A 19599-nucleotide genomic window follows, 5' to 3' on the forward strand; every position below is an offset into this window, starting at 1 on the left:
CTTGATACTGTGTACTTTGATCTGAGCAAGGCTTTTGATGTCGTCAGTCACCCACTGTTAATTTGTAAACGGTCACTCCTGAAGATAGATAATTCGATTCTTGACCTCCTAATTAGTTACTTGCGTGGGCGGACCTGCTACGTAAATGTTAACGGCCAGCAATCCTGTCGTTACTGCGTTTCAAGTAGTGTGCCGCAGGTGTCTGTTCTAGGCCCTCTTTTGTTTTCTTTATTTGTCAATGATGTTTCAGCTGCTGTAAGGCATTCTTCTTTTTTACTTTATGCTGATGACATCAAGATTTTTAGGGAAATTTTGTCTCTTAGCGACTGCGGGCATTTGCAAAGAGACGTGGATGCATTTACACTCTGGTGTAAAGAGAACGAACTGATAGTGAACGCCGCGAAAACCAAAGTGTTGTCATACACGCGTAAAATACACTGCCTGCTTTATCACTACTCAGTTTAAAATGTTACCTTGCCTCGAATCTCGACGACAACTGTTCTTGGGGTGCTGTTTAAAACCAGCTGATTTTTACACCGCATGTTCGATTCTTCAAACAGCGAGCTCTCCGCCGCATGGCATCGCCTGCCGGATGTCTAAAGACTTCCGTAGTGCAAAGTCCTTCCTGAAAATGTACTCCACTGTCTGTCGTCCCGTGCTGGAATATGCCTCGGTTGTCTGAAATGGTACATGCAAATCTAACAGCAGGGCCATTCATAAAGTGCAGAATGAGCTGCTGCCCATACTTAAACATCGCTTACCTCACGAGTTTCACCGTCTTGACTCTGGACCACGGTACTTGCAAGTGCTGCCTGAGCTAAAGGCTAGGCGCGATACAGCTGACCTTTTATTTCTTTTAAGGCTCATACATGGACAAATTAGCAGTGCGCAACTGCTTTCGGAGCTCCAGCAAACAGTGCCTATAAAACCAACAGAACATGTCATTTGTTTTGTACTCTCAGCTCTTGTAACCGTCATTGCCCGCTGTTCAGGCTGGAGAGCACGTGAAACTTCTACTCTTCAGAAGTAGATATTTTTGACAGCTCCCTCAAGCAGTTCAGTTCAGACACTTCGATAATTCTCATTTGCTAATATGCTTCCTCTTATTCTCTTATATAGAACTATATGGAATATTTCTTTGCTCCACCATACTGAATTGATTTTGTTCTAGTTATAGGAACTTCTTTTTACCTGCTTGCACTACTGTATAGAGAGTATGCTGTTTATGACCCTTTTGTTGTTTTCCATTTTAAAGAATGCTGTGTATCGAGAGTATGCTGTTCATGACTCTTTTGTTGTTTTCCATTTTATAGACTGCTGTTATAAGGTCACACGATTATCTCTAGTTTGCAGATGTTCTGTTTCATCGGTACGATGCAATTACCAATTCTGTTGTATCCTGTCAGTTTTGTTTGTGTTCATTGCATGTAGTGTATACGCTATTTTCGTTTTGTAGTGGTTTGTACGGTATACTTTATATTATACATTCTAAAAGTTATTTTTTTCTATTCTTTAATTTTATACGCTGTCAAAGTGTTCAAGTGTCCATCTGTGTACAAGCACCAAGGCCTCATGGCTGTTCCTTGGCACAATAAATATACATTTTTGATTGATTACTACTATTATTATCAGTAGTAATAATAATACCATTATTATTATCATTCTCGCCGCATGATGGCGCCCAGTAAGGACAAGTGCCTCCTCTGCTGCCTCGCTTTCTTCGGCAGGCAGGCGTTTTTTCGATGTTCTGCGTGTAAACGCCGTGCGCACAGAAAGTGCATTGTTTTTCCTGACGAGGAACTGCAGCGTTTGATTTGCGGTGAGCAGCCGTTCGTCTGCAATCTGTGTGTGGCCGCGGCGTCACCCGCTAGGCCTAGCGACCCCGGTGACCAAACCAGCGAAGACGGTGAGCCAGCGAACATCCCGGCCAAACGAGTGGCGTCCCCTGTCGGAGAAAGCTTCAAGCCTTCGGCGGACCTACGAGCAGAGGTAGCGGCTTTGAAGAATCTCCTGTCCGAAGCCTGCGACAGCCTCTCTTTTCTCACCGAGCTGCGCGAGAAGAACCGGTTTCTACGACGGGACAATGCGGCGGAGCTTGCCCACCAGGCTGCAATCGTCGCTTCCCTGCGTGAGGAGGTTCGCTGCCTGCGAGGGGAGCTCGCGCGTGCCCCGCCTTCTCGGCCTGCTTTCCCGAAGCCTGCTAATCCTTTCATGCAGCCGGTGACGTCACCGCAGTCTAGTATCCCTACGAGGTCACCGTTCGCCGAGGCCGCCGCCGGTGCAGCTGGTGAAGGTGCCCCCTTCCTGTCCTCTACCACCGCTTCGCCGTCCGTTGACCGCCCAAGCAGTCAACCTGCTACGGACTTCAGCACTTTGGTTTCCCCTTCGGTCTACCCTCTGCCCCCGCCTCCTAGGTCTGACACTGCGTTTAATGGCCCGCCGACGAACTTGCAGAAGAAAAGGAGCCCTTCCCGCGTGGGTGCGTCGGAAGCTTCTCAGTTGGTTGTGGTACATCGACCACCGACCTCCAGGGCCATCTTTGTTTCAAAACTGTGGACAACACCACATCTGCTCAACTGTGCCCACTTGTCAACTGTGCAAGTTACGCCATGGTCGTGCAAACGCCTTAAGACCAAGTACGACTCCTATTCTTCTTTTTGCGTAGCTGTTAACGAGGAGTGTTTTAGGTGACTGAGCGACCCGTCTATGTGGCCAAAAAGCTCCCCTTTCAAGCGGTTCCAAGGCAAGGTCTACCCCGGTATGCTGCACAGCTGTGAAATAACTGAAAATGATCAGTAAGTACGATAGTCTCGACATATAGTATCAAAACGCTCGTGGTCTACGAAGTAAGTCTTCTGAGTTTATTAGAAATATTGTATGCTCTATATTTTCGTCTATTGTCATTAGTGAAAACTGGCTTTCCGATTATATCTAGTCTTCCGGCTATTTCCCTTTTAACTATTATATCTTTAGAAGCGACAGAAAATTAACTGGACATAAACAAAAAGTTGGCGGTCTTCTCATTGCCGTTGATCATTCAGTTGAGTGCATGCGGCGTGCTGACCTCGAGACCCTAGATGAATCCGTCTGGCTTGAGGTAGGCCTCACGAAGGGTGACAGGCTACTCATCGGTGCATTCTATATATCCCCGGATGTATTACCTTCTGAATTTTTTCGAACACTCACATCCACAGAAAATGTCTCAAATGCACACTCCAACCATAAGCTCATTATACTTGGGGACTTCAACACCCCAGGTATTCGCTGGAACACTCTTTCTTTTGAGCACAAAAACCATTACGCAGCGCAGAAATGCAGCATACTATTAGATTTTCAATCATTCACCTCCATGCAGCAGTTTTGCCGCATAGAAATCTCTTGTGGTAATGTTCCAGGTGTGTGCTTCTCAAACTTAAAAAATATACAAGTGCGTGCCTCCAAAATATCCCTTGTGCACCCCGACAAGTTTCACCCCCCTCTTAAGGTCTCTGTCTCGGTCGCGACCTAGCATCGCTCTGGCGGTGTTGACAATTGTGGTGTCCCGGGATATGCTTTCAAGCGTGGAGATTATGCTGGGCTATATCACTTTTATTCATCTGCTGAATGGTCAATTGTTTTGGGTGTCAATGATGTTGACGAACAGGTCCGACGTTTTACCGAAATCGTCAGAAGTGGCATAGAAAAGTACATCCCTTCTTATAAGCCTGTTCCTTCCAAATTTCCCCACTGGTTTTCTAAAAAACTTCGAAGTTCGCTCAAACTTAAGGACAGCGCCGCAAAAAGGTCAAGCGTTCTGGGCTTGACAAGTTGAAAGCGGAGTTTAGTCGGTATCGCTCACTTTGTAAAATCCTCTACGTGCGTGACCACAAGCTCTATATAGAATCATTAGAGGCTGCTGCGTCTCAGAAACCGGCTGAATTCTGGAGGTATGTACGCGGCCATTCTAAGGCGTCTAAAGAACACGTTAGCCTGCCTGATTCCGATGGTGAAGAGGTTGAGGATGTTGCCACCAGTTTTACTCAGTACTTTCATTCTGCCTTTCAACTGCCAGATGGCAACCACGAATGCCTATCGTTTAATAACTCTAATTTTAACACACTGCTGTTCGATGAAAAAATTGTCAATGATATCCTTCAACGGATGAAATCATCATTTTCCTCTGGTGCAGATGCAAATGCAGCTGCCCTCATGAAGGCTTACGGCAACATTTTTGTGCCTGTGTTAGCTTCCATTTATATTACCTGCTTACTTTTAGGTAAATTTTCTCGTGCATAGAATATCGCTCGAACTTTTCCAATATTTAAGTCTGGTTATAAGTTAGCCGTTTCTAACTATCGCCCGATCTCACTCATTTGTGTCGCCTCAAAACTCTTTGAGTCAGCTATGCATAAAGTTCTTGCTGCCTGCGTCAAGAACGTTGTGATAGCAAATCAGCAGGGCTTTTTCTCGTGTCGATCGACGGTCACAAATCTTGCAAGCTATATAACACAGGCTTCAGCTGCAGTTTGTGAAAACGGCCAGTTGGATGTTATTTATTTTGACCTCAGTAAGGCGCTTGATGTGGTGAACCATCAGTTACTAATTAAGAAGGTTGCTAAGTCCGGTGTAGGCGCAGGCGTTGTTGCCTTGTTGTCGAACTATCTCCTTGACCGGTCCTTTTATGTAGATGTTAACTACAAAAAGTCTAGTGTTTAACCTGCAACAAGTGGTGTACCCCAGGGTTCCATGCTGGGTCCATTATGGTTTTCTGTCTGTATCAATGATGTATCAACAGTGTTAAATAACTCTTCGTTTCTTCTCTGTGCTGATGATGTCAAACTATTTAGGCACATTAGCGGTGTTCAGGACTGCTGTGCCTTGCAGTGGAGTGTGTCAGAATTATCGGTCTAGTGCAGGAAAAACTGCCTAATTTTAAACCCCACTAAAACAAAGGTTGTCACCTACAGCCAGAAAACCCACCGTCTGCTGTTTTCCTACATTATTGAGGGAGCTCCTCTACAAAGGGTTGAGGAGATTAGGGACCTAGAGGTGCTTTTGGACAGTACCCTCTCTTTTTCTCCTCATATTAGGCTCATCACCCGGCGAGCACTCCGAAGTCTTCGAAATGTGTGTGGGATTACAAAGGAATTCTCTTCTCCAGATCCATTTTTAATGCAATACAATGCAATATGTATACCACAGTTAGAATATGCTTTTGTTGCCTGGAACGGCATCTCCAAATCTAGTAGTGAAATATTAAAACGTGTGCAAAACAAGTTTTTATCCATATTTAAGCACTGTCATCACAATCACAGTTTTCATCCGGATTCTGACTTACCCATAGTCCCTTCACTCCCTTCCTTGAACTGCAGACGTATGCGTGCAGACCTTACATTTGTTCACAAAATTGTTAACGGTGACCTTTCTTGCGCAGACCTCAATAACTGTTTATAGTTTAGTGTACCACAAATGCCCACCAGGTCGCATCACCCGTTCTTGACCGCTGCGCGCAACTCCAGTCTTTCTCCTGTGCGCAAAATACAGAATTGTTACAACCGCTTCTTTGAACGCCTTGACGTCTTTCAGAAATCCTTTACCATTTACCTCACAGCGCTGTTGAATACAGTCTGTTAAACACCTATGATATGTCTGTCCTTTTTTTTTCTGGGATTTGGTTTCTCTGCGGTTGTGTCTATCCACCTAATAGCTGCCTATTTTTGAAATTGTTTACTGTCATTTGTTTGTCTTATCATTTGTCTCTACACTCTGGCCGTTGTTTTTGTTGTATTACTGTCAACCTTCGTTGCTCTGCCTGCCGTGTGGCCTTTACGACAGGCAGGGCAACATAGGCATCTTCTTTTTTTATTTTTTACCCGTACCCAGGCTCCGCCTGTGCTTTATTTCTGTCATTTTCACTACTTCAATTTCTGTGTGCCTAGTCGCTTGTTTGCTTCATGCTATATGTTTCTTGTATTTTGTTTTCATGTAAGTACCCGTGCGCCAGCACTAAGGCCTCTGGCTGTTCCTGGGCACGTAAATAAACATGATTGATTGATTGATTATTATTATGATTAATATTGATATTAATATTATTATTAAAATAATACATTATATATTAATATTACTACTAATATTACTGTTAATATTACTGTTACTATTATCGCCGCATGATGGCGCCCAGTAAGGACAAGTGCCTCCTCTGCTGCCTCGCTTTCTTCGGCAGGCAGGCGTTTTTTCGATGTTCTGCGTGTAAACGCCGTGCGCACGGAAAGTGCATTGTTCTTCCTGACGAGGAACTGCAGCGTTTGATTTGCGGTGAGCAGCCGTTCGTCTGCAATCTGTGTGTGGCCGCGGCGTCACCCGCTAGGCCTAGCGACCCCGGTGACCAAACCAGCTAAGACGGTGAGCCAGCGAACATCCCGGCCAAACGAGTGGCGTCCCCTGTCGGAGAAAGCTTCAAGCCTTCGGCGGACCTACGCGCAGAGGTAGCGGCTTTGAAGAATCTCCTGTCCGAAGCCTGCGACAGCCTCTCTTTTCTTGGGGATGTTGTCACCGAGCTGCGCGAGAAGAACCGGCTTCTGCGACGGGGCCATGTGGCTGGGCTTGCCCATCAGGCTGCAATCGTCGCATCCCTGCGTAAGGAGGTTCGTTGCCTGCGACGGGAGCTCGCCCGTCCGCCGCCTTCCCCGCCTGCTTCCCCGAAGCCTGCTAGCCGTTCCACGCTACCGGTGACGTCACCGCACTCCGGTCTCCCCATGAGGTCGTCGTTCGCCGCAGCTGCCGCCGGTGCAGCGGGCGAAGGCGGCCCACTCCTGTCCTCGACGAACGCTTCGGCATTCTTAGAACGCTCCAGCGGTCAACCAGGTGCGGTGTTGAGTGATTTGAGTTCCCCATCGGACTGCCCTTTGCCTCCGCCTCTACGGTCCGACACTGCGAGTAATGGCCCGCCGGTGAACTTAGTGAAGCAAAGAAGCCCTCCTCGAGTTGGTGCATCGGAAGCTTCTGAGTTGGTTGTGGTGCGCCGACCACCCAGCTCTAGGGGCATCTTTGTTTCGAAGTTGTCGGCTAACACTACATCTGGGCAACTGTTGGCCCACTTGTCGAATGTGCAAGTCACGCCATTGTCATGCAAACGCCTTAAAACCAAGCATGACTCCTATTCTACTTTTTGTGTAACTGTTGACGCAGAGTGTTTCAGGCGCCTGTGCGACCCTTCTATGTGGCCAAAGGGCTGCCTCTTCAAGTCGTTCCAAGGCAAGCTCCACCCTGGCATGCTGCACAGCTGTGAAACTTCTGAGAATGACCAGTAAGAACGACACTCTCGACATCTATTATCAAAATGCTCGGGGTCTACGTACTAAGTCATCCGAATTTTTTAGAAATGTTGTGTGCTCCAAATTTACTACTATTGTTATTACTGAAACTTGGCTTTGCGATGATATCTCATCTTCCGATTATTTTCCTCTGACCTATGAAATTTTTAGAAGTGACAGAAAGTTAACTGGGCCCAAGCAAAAGGGTGGTGGTGTTCTCATTGCCATCGATCGCTCAGTGCAATGCGTGCGGCGTGCAGACCTCGAGACTGAGGAATCAGTCTGGCTTGAGGTAGGCCTCAAAAGGGGCGAGAAGCTGCTCATCGGTGCATTCTATAAAACCCCGGATATTTTACCTGCTGAATATAATCTAAAGCTCACATCTATTGAAAATGTTTTCAATTCACACTCCAACCATAAGCTAATTATACTTGGGGACTTCAACACCCCAGGTATTTACTGGAACAGTCTTTCATTTCAGCATAAAAACCAATAAGCAGCGCAGAAATGCACCATGTTATTAGATTTTCAATCATTCACCTCCTTGCAGCAGTTTTTCCACATAGAAAACTTCTGTGGTAATGTCCTAGATGTGTGCTTCTCTTACTTGAAAAACGTAGAAGTGTGTGCCTCCGAAATATTTCTTGTACACCCCGACAAGTTTCAACCCCCTCTTATTGTCTCTGTCTCTGTCGCTGCCCAGCATTGCTATGGTGGTGTTGACGATTGTGCAGTCCCGCGATTTGCTTTCAAGCGTGGAGATTATGTTGGGCTCTATCACTTTTATTCATCTGCTGAATGGTCTAGTGTTTTTGATGTCAATGATGTTGACGAACAGGTTCGACGTATTACCGAAATTGTCAGGAGTGGCATGGAAAAGTACATCCCTTGTTATATGCCTGTTTATTCCAAATTTCCCCATTGGTTCTCTAAAGAACTTCGAAGTTCGCTTAAACTTAAGGACAGCGTCCACAAAAAGGCCAAGAGTTCTGGGCTCGACAAGTGGAAAGCGGAGTTTAGTCGGTATCGCTCACTTTGTAAAAGCCTCTACCGGCGTGACCACCAGCTCTATATAGAGTCGTCAGAGGCTTCTGCGTCTCAGAAACCGGCTGACTTCTGGAGGTATGTACGCGGCCGTTCTAAGGAGTCTAAAGAACACATTAGCCTGCTTAATTCCGATGGGGAACAGGTTGAGGATGTCGCCACTAGCTTTGCTCAGTACTTCAATTCTGTCTTTCAACTGCCAGATGGTCACGACGAACGCCTATCGTTTAATAATATGTCTAATTTTATTACACTTCTGTTCGATGAAAAACGTGTCAATGATAGCCTTAAACGGAAGAAACCGTCATTATCCTGTGGTGCAGACGGAATTCCAGCAGCCCTCATGAAGGTTTACGGCAACATTTTTGTGCCTGTCTTAACTTCCATTTATAATAACTCTTTACTTTTCGGCAAATTTCCTCGTGCATGGAAGATTGCTCGAATTTTTCCAATATTTAAGTCTGGTGATAAGTCAGCCGTTACCAACTATAGCCCAATCTCACTCCTTTGTGTCGCCTCAAAACTCTTTGAGTCAGCTCTGCACAACGTTCTTGCTGCCTGCGTCAAGAACGTTCTGATACCAAATCAGCACGGCTCTTTCTCGGGTCGATCGACGGTTACAAATCTTCCAAGCTTCATGACTCAGGCCTCGGCTGCAGTTTGTGAAAGCGGCCAGTTGGATGTTATCTATTTTGACCTGAGTAAGGCGTTTGATGTAGTGAACCATAAATTATTAATTAACAAGCTTACTATGTCCGGTGTTGATGCAAGCCTTGTTGCCTTGTTGTCCAACTATCTCCTTGACCGGTCTAGTGTTTACACTAGACCGGTCAAGTGTTTAGTGTTTAGTGTCTAGTGTTTACACTGCAACGAGTGGTGTACCTCAGGGTTCTGTGCTGGGTCCACTATTGTTTTCTATCTTTATCAATGATGTGTCAACAGTGTTAACACAATCTTCATTTCTTCTCTATGCTGATGATGTAAAACTATTTAGGCACATTAGCAGTTTTCAGGACTGCTGTGCCTTGCAGAGGGATGTGTCGAAATTATCGGTCTGGTGCAGCAAAAGCTGTCTAATTTTAAATCCAGCTAAAACAAAGGTTGTCACGTACAGCCGGAAAACCCATCGTCTACTGTTTTCCTACAGTATAGAGGGAGCTCCTTTGCAAAGGGTTGAGGAGATTAGGGACCTCGGAGTTCTTTTCGACAGTACCCTCTCTTTTTCTTCTCATATTAGGCTCATCACACGGCGAGCGCTCCGAAGTCTTGGAAATGTGTGTCGGATTACAAAGGAATTCTCTTCTCCAGATCCATTTCTAATGCTATACAATGCAATATGTATCCCCCAGTTAGAATATGGTTCTGTTGCCTGGAACGGCATCTCCAAATCTAGTAGTGAATTAATAGAACATGTGCAGAAGAAGTTTTTATCCATATTTAAGCACCGTCATCACAATCACAGTCCGGGTCCTGATTCTGACTTACCCATAGTTCCTTCCATTCCTTCGTTGACTTTCAGACGTATGCGTGCAGACCTTACATTTCTTCACAAAGTTGTTCATGGTGACCTTTCTTGCGCGGACCTGCTTAACTGTTTAGATTTTAGTGTTCCACACAGGCCCACCAGGGCGCATCGCCCTTTCTTGACCGCTGCGCGCAACTCCAATCATTCTCCAGTGCGCAGAATACAAAATTGCTACAACCGCTTCTCTGAACGCCTTGACATCTTTTAAAGCTCATTTACAATTTACCGTACTGCGCTGTTGAACACAGTATGTTAAACATCTATGATATCTCCGTCGTTCTTTTTTCTTTTTTTTTATTGCTGAAATTTGGTTTCTCTGCGGTTCTGTTTAACCAATCTTGTTGCCTGTTTTTGAAACTGTTTACTTATCATGCTTGTCTTATCATTTGTCTCTATACTCTTGCCCTTGTTTTTGTCGTCTTACTGTCAAACTTTGTTCTCTGCTTGTTGTGTATTCATTACAATAAGCTGAGCCACAGAGGCATCTTCTTTTTTCTTTTTTACCTGTACCCAGGCTCCGCCTGTGCTTTATTTTTGTAATTTTCGCTACTTCAATATGTGTGTGTCTTGTCGCTTGTTTGTTTCTAGCAATATGTTTCTTGTATTTTGTTTTCATATAACTATCCGTGCGCCAGCACTCAAACCTCTGGCTGTTCCTGGGCACGGAAATAAACATGATTGATTGATTGATTACTATTATTATTACTTGGCGCATGATGGCGCCAAGTAAGGACAAGTGTCTCCTCAGCTGCCTGGCTTTCTTTGGCAGGCAGGAGTTTTTTCTATGTTCTGTGTGTAAACGCCATGCGCACGGAAAGGGCATTGTTCTTCCGGACGAGGAACTGCAGTGTCTAATCTCCGGTGAGCAGCCGTTCGTATGTAATCTCTGTGTGGCCTCTGCGTCACCCTCTAGGCCTAGCGACCGCGGTGAAGAAACCAGCGAAGACGGTCAGCCAGCGAACATCCCCTGCTAACGAGTGACGTGCCCTGTCGGCACAAGCTTCGTCCATTCTGCATACCTATGCGCAGAGGTCAGTGCTCTGAGAAATCTCCTCTCGGAAGCCTGCACCAGCCTTTCCTTTCTCGGCGATGTAGTCACCGAGCTGCGCAAGGAGAACCGGCTTTTGCGACGGGACCATGTGGCGGGGCTTGCCCATCAGGCTGCAATCGTCTTTTCCCTGCGTGAGGAGGTTCGCTGCCTGCGAGGGGAGCTCGCGCGTCCCCCACCTTGTCCGCCTGCTTCCCCGAAGCCTGCTAATCCTTTCATGCCGCCGGTGACGTCACTGCAGTCTGGTATCCTTAGGAGGTCGTCGTTCGCCTAAGCCGCCGCAGGTGCAGCTGGTGAAGGCGCCCCCTTCCTGTACTCTACCACCGCGTCGCGGTTCGTTGAACGCCCAAGCACTCAACCTGCGACGGCCTTGAGCACTTTCGTTTCCCCTTCGGTCTACCCTCTGCCCCCGTCTCCAAGGTCCGACATTGCGTTTAATGGCCCGCAGTGCCATTTAATGGCCCTTAGCCTTCCCCGCGTGGGTGCTTCGAAGGCTTCTCAGTTGGCTGTGGTACACCGACCACCGATCTCCAGTGCCATCTTTGTTTCGAAACTGTCGGCTAACACCACATCTGCCCAACTGTTGGCCCACTTGTAAACATTGCAAGTTACGACATTGTCGTGCAAACGCCTTAGGACCAAGTACGACTCCAATTCTTCTTTTTGCGTAACTGTTAACGAGGAGTGTTTTAGGCGCCTGAGCCATGCGAGCAGCCAGGATTTTTGTTCGGGGTGGCTAAGGTTACCCCCCCCCCCATGCCTCCCTCCTACCAGAAGAAAAAAAAAAGCGCAGTAGTTAGCAACCGCCCTTAAAGGCTATGAAGATAAAATACATGTTTGGTTCATTAAAAAAACTGCCTTGTCCCGATAACAATGATGTTGCATTAAAGACTACCTTGTCCCGATAACAATAATATCCGTTTTACAGCAAACTTCAAAGGAATTATCAATATATAAAATTGAACATTCGAAGCAATGGCGAATCTCCGCCTACTTTCCGGCTGAGATTTCACTATGACAGGACAGGATTTTGTTGGGCGATTGGTGACCAAAGACCTAAGTCCCCGCCAAGGAACGTGATTGCGCGATTGGAGAGGGGCCTTCATTGACCTTATCATTTGAATTCCAACATGCAGTTAACACACTCACAACTACGTTTTAGTGCTAGCCTATATATATAACACTCCTGCCGATGTTACTTCGCTGCAGCGCTAAATTTGAAAATTTATATTTGTTTCATTGCTTCAGTTGAAAAAAACGTCTGCAATTGGAATGCAACTGTGCGAGTTACCAAAGGCTAGTGCTATTAAATTGAACAAGGTGGTGTTTCGTCTTCAATTAGGCCCTTTAATGTTCTCTCGTGATATTGGTGTTGATTATGATTGTATTTGTTCTAGGTTAACTTGTAGACTGGGCGAAAATCTGCAGCCCGCGAGGTAGAAATCTGTTCCCGTGATACAGGACGTACATTGCACGCACGCAGGCATTGCAATAAACGGCCATAGTTTCATGAAATTGCCTGCTTTATTTCGACGTGTGGAGTATGATGTGTGACATCCGCAATAAAATGACGTAGGCGGTAAGAATTAAATTTTTTTTATTTAGTTTTTCTTGCCCAAAATGCAAAGTAAAATATTTTTTTTTGCATTCAACGTCCGTACATTAGCTGCCAGTGTAAGGTGAATAGAGCTCATTCTGTGCAGTATACCTCGAATCTTTGCACTAGCGTTATGTGTAGTGCAGGCCTTATCTCCAAAAAACGAGAGCCTATGAATTATGCATGCAAGAAGCGTTATATCACTAGCAGTAATTTCAACAAATATAAACCCGAAACAGACAGACATCACGCCCAAGAACAGCGCGGTTAAGGGCGAAAATACACGAACCTGGCAGTATTAGTTCACATGCAAAGCAGAATAATTCAGCCATCGGCATTTGTTAAGTCATGCCAGTTTAAATTTGCGTTTCTGTTTTGAGTCTCACCGCAGTTCATTTCGTATACTATAGCTTCGACCAGTATTCGGGGCGGACAAGAGAAGCTTGTGCTTTGTAACATAATGAATCTGGTTGACATTTCCGCGCATCCCAAATGTAGAATCTGCTGTAATGAGCTTGGGTTCTCAAATAGGTGTATTACTACCGGTCACGTTTTCAATGTTTCGTGAATAAATGCCATTTATTCTGCCTGAAGGCATGTAATATCAAGTTATACCTTTTATGGAGCAGCCACCCCCTTTAGATACCACTCCCAGATGTGGTAGAGCAAGTCACAGCAAAGTTCGCCATTTAATGCTGCATCGAAATTTATATTTAGCAAGACAAAATATTAACGCAAATACGGCGATGTCTGACAAATACTCTTGCGGTTAGGCATGTTCTGTGCAAGCTGAGTAAAATATTGATGCGTTTTGAATTTTGTCGTGAGATCTGAGGAAAGAGTTGTAATGCGGTCCTACCATTTTGGTTTCAAACTTTAATGAAAGGGTATATTTTTTTAGCTGACGCGTGCGCTGCCATTTTTCAGCCGAATACACACTGCTGGTTTGAAGCTAAACGATAAAAAAGTATTTCCAGTTCACGAGCATTGGCCGCTCTGGAAGGTATAGGGCGCACAGAAGTTTTGTAGTTTTCGTTTCAGACGCGGGAAATGGAAATTATGTATGAAATCTCCTTCGTCCACCAGAAAACGGAGGATTTGGTAGCTGTGCAGAGCCAGCATGACCTTCGGGCATGGTGCGACGCCCGAAACAAGTCAGCATTTTGTTTTCCTGGGTGCACCAATAAAACATGCGTATTGGCATGGCCCCGCATACAGAAAGACATATAGACTACCATGCTTTAGCATGAAGGGGACAGTAATGGCACAGTTAAACTATTTCCTTGGTTGACAGCGACCGTGATGTTCAAACTAAAGCATGGTTTCAGGCTACGACAGGATAGATTGGCTAAAAATTTCAGTTGTTTACCGTGATAATAATCGGTTATTTCGGTTGCGCAAGAAATGCTGACGATTGCTCAAACTGTTCTTCATTAAACATTTTAGAATGTATACCTAGCAGTTCTGTAACCAGGAAGAATCACATCAGCGCGCACCCGTATGTGTGTGTCTGGGGAGTGGAGGTATTAGGGAGGAGGCGGGCGTAGGTGTGGTGGTGCTCTTGAGAGGGCCTGTTGCATGTTGCCCCTTTATTTAATTAGAAAATTATTTGCCATGCATGACCGATTGAGCCTTGAAAGAACGGTACTCTTGCGCCCACAGAACTTCAACGAAGGCCAGGAAGAGTTTAAAGAAAATTCTACCAGAAAGGCACGTTCGTTCCTTCGCCACCAGTACGAAGGTCCTTCACTTGCGCTGGTAACACTGCTATGGTTTTAAGATTGGGTGTAGCAGTGGATGCACGCGTCGATATGAAACGCGGTAACAAACGTCCCGACAACGGACACACCATGCGATAGCGGCTACCTTACATGGAGTTTCGTCCCAGTAAAAGCAAACTATTACAACTGCAGCAAGAACAAATTTCTTTTTCACTCTTTGTGTACTGATACTAACGCTGTCCGGACACATTCTGAGTAATCCTCTCCAACTTCGTGCATAATAAAATATTTGGGCGTTTACAGGAGTTGGACTTACGTTTTCCCTCATTAAAAGTCACCTATCCGCTCCACCGTGGGCGCTTTCAACTACCAAATAAAACGAAAACACTGCATTCGAAATAAAACGAAATAGACATTTTTTAGCTCGCAGACACAAGGTACTGTTATATCGTGTATATATTAGGAAGTGAATATTTAAATATCAAATAATGCATAATTAATCTGCACCGCAAAATTTAACGTACAATGCAATCTCCATCGTCAAAAGACATCAGTGATCATGTAAGCATTAGTCACTTACGGTCTACGATTACTTCTGTGAACAGCTTAAATATTTCGAACAATTGTCTCAACGTACCCTTGTAAAAAAGGCAAGGTTGAGCAATGGAAACCTAGTTATCACCGGATAAAGCCCTGTTTAAGTGGCTTAGTTTTGCAAATACTATGCACACGGTGTATCGTGAAAGTTAGGTCACACTTACCCCACTTGTGCTCCGTCGGTGGCATGCCATCTATGGTGCGACTGATCGACCAAGTGCCAGTGAAGCAGCTGTTATACCCTCACCAATTGATGTGGTACTCCAGCGGTCAGGCTCCAACGAGCGCAGCTGAGACGCCGCTCTGCAGCGGATCATGTGGCGTGACGTCACGCCTGCCACACGTGCGCTCAGGCTGCTCAAGGTCATTGCGACGTGGTGAATAACATTGCGAGACATGGAGTGCAAGACCATCACTCTAAAAAGTGTCTGGACACAAACGTCTACGATAACGAACAAAAAAACATCCCCCTCGCGAGGGGAACGATCAAATGAAGAGCATTTCCGCGGGGGGCGCACCTGCAACTCGTATGGATTATGTATTGGTTGTTCTTGTTGTAATTGTTGTCTTCCAGCGTAGACATTGTCGATGAAGTCGATGGTGAAACGTGAAACGTGCCGTGAACCCCCTGCCGCGGCTATGACGCAACACAGTCCACTTTAATCCAATCCAATCCAAACCAATTCAAGCCAAGCCAAGCCAATCCAAGCCAAGCCAATCCAATAGAATCCAATCCAATGCCCCTCGCGAGAGAGTGTTATAGCGCCGAAATCGCGCCACCACACGAACGCGTGATGTTGACGTCATGAACACGCCACAGATGTTAGCGACCGAGCGCGCGCGAACGACATATGGGGTTTAAGCGCGAACCGACCACGCCGAGAGAGCGCGATGCGAGCGCCCCGACCTGTTCTTGCGCGCGAACCGGCTGTTGCTCAGCGCGAACCCAACGCGCCGAGAGAGGGTGTTGCGAGGAGGGAGAAGGCGAGGAGGACGCGGGGGAGAGGGCGCACCTGTGGACGACGGTTGAATGAGTCAAGGATATAAGGCTCGTTCATAACCTTCCATTCTGTGTCGGCTTTGTGGCGCAGTGGGTAGAGCACCATGTACCTTGAGTTCCGCCCGCAGAGTAGTGGGATCGAAACCTGGCGCCGGTAAGTATTATTTTTTTATATAGTGTAGGGGGGGCAATGCGGACTACGGACGTCAACAAGGGTGACATCGTGAGTTACTTTAATGCTCTGCATTTAAAAAACGAAGCGACAGCACAATTAGTTCAACTCAGACATTATGCGTGCTGTCGCTCTCAAAGACTACTTCGGAAAGCATTGTAAACATGCCCCCAAAAATGAACTACTTCGCGCAGAACTTCGATCTGCGAGGAATCGAGTGGTAACTTTATAACGCTCAGCTAAAGGCCAGTACTTTCACCATCAGTTTAATGCTCCGTCAAAAATTGCAAAGGAAACCTGGGCGCTTATCAATGACATTAGGGGCAAGCGTACAAATACATTCCCGGAAATTTCTTTGCTTTCTGGCCGCCCCAACGACACAGTGGAATCATTTAACAGTTTTTTTGCAAGTTCTTCTGTCGCAGGTTTATTGGGGAAGGCGGAGGAAAACTCCCTGAAGGGGTCAATAGCTTCCTCTGCTAACCTATCAAGGCTATCCACACATGAACTTAAAACAATTAAACTTTTTTTGCATCAGAATAAGCCGCCAGGTGTGGACGGAATAACCCCTATTACGGTCAAAAAACACTTTGCCGTATTAGCAGAACTGTTACGTTTTATCTTGAACGAATTTTTAGACTGCGCTGTATTCCCAGACACTTTAAAGACTGCTTTAGTTAGGCCGCGATTTAAAGGAGTTAAAACAGATTGCATTGAAAACTACACGACTATTTCAGTATTACCGATCTTATCCCAGATAATTGCAAAATTCTTGCTGAAGTCAATGACCTCCTTCATAGAAACGTTTGGCATCTTATCTGACCGTAAGGTTGGTTTTATAACAGCACGTGGCACTAAACCTCTCTTAGAAGAGGTCTCAGATGAGATATATTCGGCGTTTAAACATAATTATTTAGCTGCGCTTTATTAATAGACATATCCAAAGCATTTGAAACAGTCAATCACACCCTTCTGCCTAAAAAAAATACACTGCCTGGGCTTTAGGGGACCAAATCATGCCGCTTTAAAAAAATGACTTCCTTAAGCGTTCGCAAATAGTCAGTGTAGGACAAAAGGGTAATCATAGCACAATAATCTTATTACACACCGGGGTTCCTCAATAATCTATTTACCTTCGTTGTTTTTCAACCTTTTTATGAATGACTTTGCCTCTTTTACTGATAAATGCGTTGTTTTCCAGTACGCGGATGACTTTGTTTTGCTCACTACACACAGATCCTATGAATCCGCCAGAAGTGCTTTACAAAAAAAAACATTTATGCGACTATGAATTGATTTTCCCAAAACAAAATGCGAGTGAAATCAACCAAAACAAAACTGGTATGTTTCAGAGATCCTCTAAAGGGTTTGCCCACTAACGCTACTGTATTTTTGCACCGAGATAACTGTAAGAATTTTCGGTGTACCCCTGTGGAATATGTCGACTCTCATAAATATCTTGGTATTTATTTTCATTCTAATATGTCGTTGCAGACTCACATGTCAAATATTTATAAAAAACTGAGGAGTGTCGCATGGCTTTTGTTTAATATTTGATCTATGTTTCCATATCGTATATAAAGATCAATTGTTTATGCTGTAGCATACAGTACCCTTAGATATGTAATTACAATATTCGCTTTTCGCTCTCTACATTGAAAGACTAGAGTAGACACTTTGTTAAAAACCGCACGTACAAAGTGGGTTCTGGTGGCCCATAATTATGCTGCCGGCTTTGCCATAACCTGTGCTTTTCCTACCAGCTGCGTTGCCGACGTTGTAGACTTTCTGCTCAAATAGGTCATTTTCATCCATCGAGCCCCAAACAGCTGCTTACTTATTGTGGGCACCTCTTAATTTCCAAAGGGATCCATGACATTCTCCGCACGTGCTTCACTGAACATAAATATACGAACGTTGACCAACCCCAGACAAATGGCTTAACGGAATGCCTCATTCAAACCCTGACCAACATTTTATCTCTCTATATATCTCCCGACCGTACGTAACCTTCGCGCACAATTCCTCTTGCCTCCAAACTGCGGTGTATTGCCCGCGTCAACTGCTATACGGTCGAAAACTTGATGTTCCATTGGACACTTTGGTTCTATCCGGTGACAACCCCAATTTATATGCAGGTGATAGCACTGGAAGGCCGACGCTTACACCCGTCTCAAGACATCCAGTCCTCCAGCAACCTCCAATACGATAACCACGGTTCCACGGGCAGATGTTACCCAGGTACCCTCGTGCATCTGTGGACACCTACGCGTCATGTGGGCCTCTTACCAAGAGTCTGTCTTCGCTTCTCTGGCCTTATCGAGTGTTGCTCAAAGCCGCTGGCATGACTTATGCGATCACACTACTCCAGCGCTCTCCAGCACAGCCACCAACAGACATTGTGTATGATGTCGAGCTCAAGCGAAATGTTTGCCCCCGCCTAACAGCTCTGTAAAGGGCGCAGGGATTGCGCCTAGATTGGTGGGGGGTATGTTTCCCGTCGGTGTTGTATGTGATGACCACGAAGACGAGGGACGTTTTCATGATCTTGAAGGAAGACGAGGATTATGTCAGATTACAGCCTGAATTGCTCTCTACTGCAACTAGTGTGAATAGTGTGAATACCTTGTGTTCCCTCTTGTAATTTTTGTAACAGCATATTGGACATCTGCCATGCTGGGCAGCTGGTTTTATGGCTGAAATATTTTTCACACTTCAATATTCGTACCGTTGCCAGCATTTCTTCAAGAAACTAGGCAGTTCCAGTGAGTATCTCATCGATTTGTGCTACGCCAGGTATGTACTTCCTTCATGTACTGTTTCCTAAAACGAGGCAATTCTTATGATGCAATCGCAAGCTATTTTTTTGCGTGGAATGCGTTCAAAGAGGAACTTTAAAACGTTTTTTTTAGTTTAAAAGGACGGGATATCCAGTGTGCTATCTTTACAATAAAAGAAACATATTCTTTTATTCTGTTACAATAAACTAACCGATACAGAAAATAAAGTGAAGTTCTTCAGCACAAATACAATACATGCATTTTTGGCAGACGGCCTGCAATCTGGTTTAGCTGGTCAGCCATCACATTTGGGAAAACAAATCACTATATTCAGAAGTTTTTCACGTCTAGAATTACTCGATCAACGGGTATGCTCAGGTTGGTGATCCGCGATGTGCTTGTTTTCTCCGCTACTGTCCATGAACGCGGACCATTTAACTTTGGGGGTCTGTTCAATTTAACACGGCATTTACGGTGGAAATTTTTGTCCACAATCATCCGTTAGCCATCACACTGTCTCCTTGCTCAAGAAGCTTGTACAAGCCACTGTGCTTAGTAACCTCCTTGTCCGACAGACTGCCCACCGCCGTATTTGAGGCAATAAAACCAAATCATTTGGCGTGATGCAAATTTTCATTTCATTTCATTTATTGGTACCCTCAAGACCGGTAGGTATTACAGAGAGGAGTAGTACTTGCACATGGGGGGAAAAAACACAGAAATGCAGCAGTTGATATGCATGTTATTACAGTGGTGCGGCTCCTACTCATACAGTCTTTGCTAATAGCGTTTTTAAACAATTCATGATCTCGGATAGTTGCTA

The sequence above is a fragment of the Haemaphysalis longicornis genome, unplaced genomic scaffold, assembly GCF_048455015.1.
Source record: "Haemaphysalis longicornis isolate Haplotype H1 unplaced genomic scaffold, Haemaphysalis longicornis Haplotype H1 scaffold_11, whole genome shotgun sequence".
Lineage (NCBI taxonomy): Eukaryota > Metazoa > Arthropoda > Arachnida > Ixodida > Ixodidae > Haemaphysalis > Haemaphysalis longicornis.